This window comes from Dama dama, chromosome 27, assembly GCF_033118175.1.
Source record: "Dama dama isolate Ldn47 chromosome 27, ASM3311817v1, whole genome shotgun sequence".
NCBI lineage: Eukaryota > Metazoa > Chordata > Mammalia > Artiodactyla > Cervidae > Dama > Dama dama.
The window spans coordinates 58,052,987-58,058,528 of record NC_083707.1 but is presented as its reverse complement, the minus strand read 5'-3'; positions in this window follow the sequence as shown (position 1 = coordinate 58,058,528).

The following is a 5,542-nucleotide window of genomic DNA, read 5'->3' as shown; positions in this document are numbered from 1 at the left end:
CCACGTGTAAATTTGTGCATAGTACATAAATCTATTTAAATTTCAGTGAATTTCAGGCCAGTAGAATACAGCCACTGCACAGAATACTGATAAATCAGAGGGTTAAAAACCAGAAAGGCGGAACCTATCCCATATATGAAAGTGACCTGTAAGTCTCCGGTGTTGGAGGCTTCTGTCTTTAGCATAAACGCCCTTGCCCTCCTGCCCCCAGAGTATGAGGTCTGAGAGCTACCTACCCATCATGTTTATTTTGTAACCAAAGTCTTTTTTTTTTAAGAGGCCAGAATTTCTTGCTCCAAGACTCAGTGCTATAGTCCTTGAACCTAATACAGCTGCCTTTGAAATCAAAAAATATTTTGTCTGAGTGTTAGGATCTGGGTAATAGGATTCAATATGTTTATTGAAGCATTTTTTTTCCCCTTCTGATCATCAATGATGTATTTCACTTTTAAAGGAAATTTGGGGGGAGAATTAGGAGCTGCTCTTTGCCTGAAAAACCATTGAGGTGAGAACTTTCCTCTGATAATGGTTTTTATGGGTCTTTTGCCTGGTGAGATGTTCGTTTCATGATTGCTCATATTCTTGATTGTCTGTGTTCCAACAGAGTCAGTTCAACATTACAAAAATCACTCTGCTTTTGTATCTAAATTCACCTCAGATGGCATGTTCTGGGGACATTTTAAGGTCACAGCACCTACCACTTTCAGATTTACATCCCTCCATGCGGCTCGGTGTTTCTGACGCTGCATATTAGTCGAAATCCAGAAGGCAGGAGCAGAAGCAGTGTTAAAGTTTCTGAAAGCAAAATCTGAAAAATGGTGTTAATTCTGATTTGTTTTAATGCCAGAACTAAGGGCATTGTGAAGCACGTGTTGGTAAGCGTAACCTTGAAATGCCAGGCTGGAAGGAGTTGCTGTAGTCTGTACATAGTTCTAGGTGTTATAGAAACTGTCTGTAAATGACATTTAATTTAGTTTTCATAGCTAATGCAGACTTCAAAATACTCTTTTACTTTCCCTTGTCTAGCTAGCTGAAATGATGCCTTTCATTTGTCATAGAACTGAGAATAGTACTGTTTTATAAATAGTACGTTTAATTCTTCACAGCTTTCAGAAATTTGCTGTGAGTTATTATTTGCTGATTGGACTGACTGCCTGAAACCCACACAGAGACTGAAGGAGTCTGCGTTAGAGCAGTCGCTAACTAGAGCCGCACATGCAGACAGTCCTAGCATGCTTTTACAGAAGCGTTTATCCCGGAACACTGAGCAAGAATACTCTATTGACCACTCACACACTGACAACCACTTCAACACAGAACTGCTCCACAGGTATTTTTTTTCTTGTAGTGTTAACATGTTGAAATTCATATTTCAGAGACATCATCATGACAGAATTTACTCTTATTCCATGAAAAAAAAATTAATACCTTCAGAAGAATGTTTCAGTTGTAGACTGTGAGACTTGGATATCTATCCTCTTGAGATGAAAAGCTGCAGAATATCCAGTATTATAAAAACCCAGAGCCACGTGTGCCTGAACTTAAAGGAATAGTAGATCTCTGCAGTGTACATTTTCCAGGCTAAAATTCAAGAGGAATTGTTCCGATCATTTCTAATACAAGTGAAGGCAGCTAGGACAAAAGAACACACATGTAAATCTTTCTTCCTTTCCTTTTGCTTAAAAAAAAAATCACTCAGTAAGACGGTTCATACAAGTTATTATTGTTGGAAATTTGGTTTGTTTTCCTCAAAATCACTGACTTCAAGTAGTTTATTTCTGTTTTTAAAAAAATGTGTTTGCTATGTGGGAAAATCAATCACTGCCAGGATTCTCTCATTTCTGTACTGTTTTATAGAATTGAATTAACTTCTCTCACACCAGCAAGTATTTTACAGGTGCCTTGGATTAAAACAAAGTTGATTTTACAATTTTACTGTAAATCTTTGTGCTTCTGCCACTTTAAAAAAGACATGCAATTGTATAATGGTTAATACTCTTATTTAATGTACTTTTTGTGTTCTGATTGTTTGAATGTTTTATTCAGCTTGAACCTTTACTATGAGGGCACAATATTCTGTCATGTTTTAAAGAGACAGTAGTGTTTCTCAGAGTGTGGTCTGTGAACCATCTGAGTCCTGAAGCGCTTGCTAAGAACACAGATTCCAGAGCACCATTCCCAACCACCTGCATCGGAACTCAGCAGTGGGACCTGCAGAGAATCGTTTTTTCGGCAGGCGCCTCAGGCGATTCTGAGTGCACTGCTGTAAAGAACCACTGAGGTGAGGGCTGGGGAAAGAAACAGAGGCTTGTGTAGCTTTACAGCTGAGCTGAGAGCTAACATAGTATCTTCATTGCCAGCGACATTAACAAATATGCAGTGATTCTTTATACTTAGAATGTATTACTTAACATTCTTTTCACCAAAACTCTTGGTTTATCAGCAGCTACAAACTAAACCCAGATTGCTGCCTGTGGCCCTCGGTACTTTGGTTGGCAGCTCTTACAAAATCATCTTCAGATCATGGTCAAGCCATGAAAACCCCCATCTTTGAGTCTGCCTGCTAAAGCGTTTTGCTTTTCCTGATTGTGGTTTTTGTGACATTTTATCTCAGACAATTGTACTTTTGATAACTTGGGGAAAACAAAAATTACTTGAATAAGGGATTGCCTGACCCGCTGCATTGCAGAGACACAGTCTTTGTAAAGAGCAGAAATGACAGTTGTGAATATTAAGATGTGATCATCTTTTTCCTGTCCATGTGCTTATTGCAGGGAGATAGTGAACAAATGATTATATTGGGGATTTTTTTATTTATAAGATCTAATGTAAAATCACCACTTGCAACTTTTTAGATCTGTATGTTGCCTGTGTAATATATTCTTTTAAAGTTTAAAAAGGTTTTCTATCCATTGTTAATTTCAATTAGGTGACATTTTGTCGAGTTTTTTTCCTGATTGTTAATTTGATGCTAGATGGAATTCAAAAGATGACATTGACCTTACTCAAATAAAGAAATATTTTAGTAAACTTACTTTTTCCTTCATTGGTCTCAGATAATAAGTTATTTCCCAAGTAGTTTATTTCCCAAGAAGGCCCTGATCTGTGATAGTATTTCATGTGTTACATGCTTTGCGTTCTGCCCTAGGGCGCCTACCACCTGCAGAGTCAATACACGGAAGCATAAAAAGAGAATTTAAAACTGCTATGGATAAATGCTTACCCTTGCTGGTAATGAAAAATACAAAATAATTAATACATTTGATATTTTCATCTTCAGTAACCAAATATTGGTAAAAGTGTGGCTAAACTAGAACTTTTAGTCGTTACTAAATGGCAGTTTTTTTTTTTTTTAATCTTTTCTTATTTTTGGTAAGTAACATTTAACCAAGTAATTCCAGTTCTGAGGGTCTGTGTGCTATGAAAAAGGAGAGTACAGCTTTAGTGTCAGACAAATCTGGGTTTAAAATCTTGGCTTTGCCACTTCCTAAAGATGGCCTTCATTTTCCTCATAATACCCTCTCAGGGTTGGCAGCTTGTAAAAGGTGGTCTTTATAAGTGGTTTCAGAAAACGGAAACTAAGGTAATGGGCCCTTCTGCCCTGAGCACGCAGAAGAGGGCTTTCCTTGTGGCTCAGCCGGTAGAGAATCCGCCTGTGATGCGGGAGACCTGGGTTCGATCCCTGGGTTGGGAAGATCCCCTGGAGAAGGAAAAGGCTACCCACTCCAGTATTCTGGCCTGGAGAATCCCATGGACAGTCCATGGGGCCACAAAGAGTCAGACATGACTGAGCAACTTTCAATGTAAAAGAAACTAGATAGGTTTGAGTATGACTGATTCATGTTGATGTTTGGCAGAAACCAACACAGTTTGTAAAGCAGTTATCCTTCAATTAAAAAAAATTAATTTTAAAAAAAGAAATTACATAGCTTTGAAAGAAATGAGAAGAAACCAAACCCCTCGGTCAGTGAGCCTGCTGGGGGAGGGGTGGCGGGAGCTAGACACCACTGGGGCCCTGGGGACCTGGCCATCGCAAGGATTTAGGATTTTATTCAGGTAGATGAGAAGGCTTTGGAAGGTTAACACCTCGTTTTCCCATTTCACCTGGGGTGTTTATTTTCCCTTTCTGGAAGATTCCACTGGATGGCCAAGTGGAAAGGCCATTGGAATAAACTAAATAAAAAGTTTTTAAAGACATGGTGGTCTTTTCAAGGGAATTATCTTACGGGAAAGCAATGAAAGATCTGATTTTGTAAACAATCCCAGGGAGCATTCGTTTGTCACCCTGGTGTGGTCATCACCCAGGAGTTTCTGTGATGCCCAGCACCCCCTCCCCCCATCACACACACACAAAGGACTGCTTAGGGAGAGATGGCCTCGCAGCCTGGCTTTGGGGTTCAGAACCGAGACCCTCACTGTTGCGATTTCCTAATTCCTAGTCAAATGGGATTGTAATCATTTTATAATATAATAATTTAACTGAATAACAGATTTTTATCTTTATTGTTTTGCTTTTAGAGATGGTCCTTTTCTTTGAGAAATAAAAAGTGTCTTTTAATGTTTTAAAACACCTGTAAGGAGAGTTGTGTTAAACCAGGAAGATAGCAGACAGAAACAAACTGGCTTCTCCTTTATGTAAAGTTCTATGATGCTTTACTAGTAAGGCTTCTCAATGGAGATGAAACGCAGTTTATCATAAATAATAATTTAGGGGTCATGGCTTGAATGTATTAAGTCCCAAGCAACACATCTTTAAAAGTGGAAGTGGAATTAAGTGTGAAAGTACATTCTCGATCAAAGAAGACCAAGAAAAGTTTCTTATTTCACCCTAAATGTTAACTTTTTAAACTGAGACCATTTTAGCAACATTTTAGGTTAGTAAAGTGAAAAGCAGATCTTAAAATACATAAAGCAAGCATTTTAGGCAAAGATCCAGTGTATGTGGTTGTGTGCCATCTGAGGGAGAGTCATCTATTTCCTGCAAGGGCTCATGCCTGTGGATAAAATAATAAGCCTAGCTTACAAACAGGCTGTCTCTCTCCCCTCCTCCCCACCCGCTCTTGGAGTGCTTTAATTAGAAAGATACTAAGGTAGATTAAAGTCTGAGCCATGCTCAAATTCCTCCCTTGACCTGGAGGAAACCACAGCCGTTGAGAATCTGCTATTACTAAACGCTGTCGAAAGTTTTCTCCAAGTACACCAGTGAGTTTAGACAGATCACCCGGGAAGTGACTGCTTGTAAGAGGAAAAACGTGTGAAAGTGTTGTCACTCAGTGGTATCCGACTCTGCAACCCCATGGACTGCAGCCCGCCAGCTTCCTCTGTCCATGGAATTCAGGCAGGAATCCTGGAGTGGGTAGCCACTCCCTTCTCCAGGGGACCTTCTTGACCCAGAGAAGGGACCCGGGTGTCCTGCATTGCAGGCAGACACTTTACCATATGAGCCACCAGGGGAGAGGAAAATACCAATACCCACCGAGGCCGACTCACCCATGTTCTCACCTTCTGGGTCAGAGCTTTGCAAGAGTCCGGCGCGTTGTCT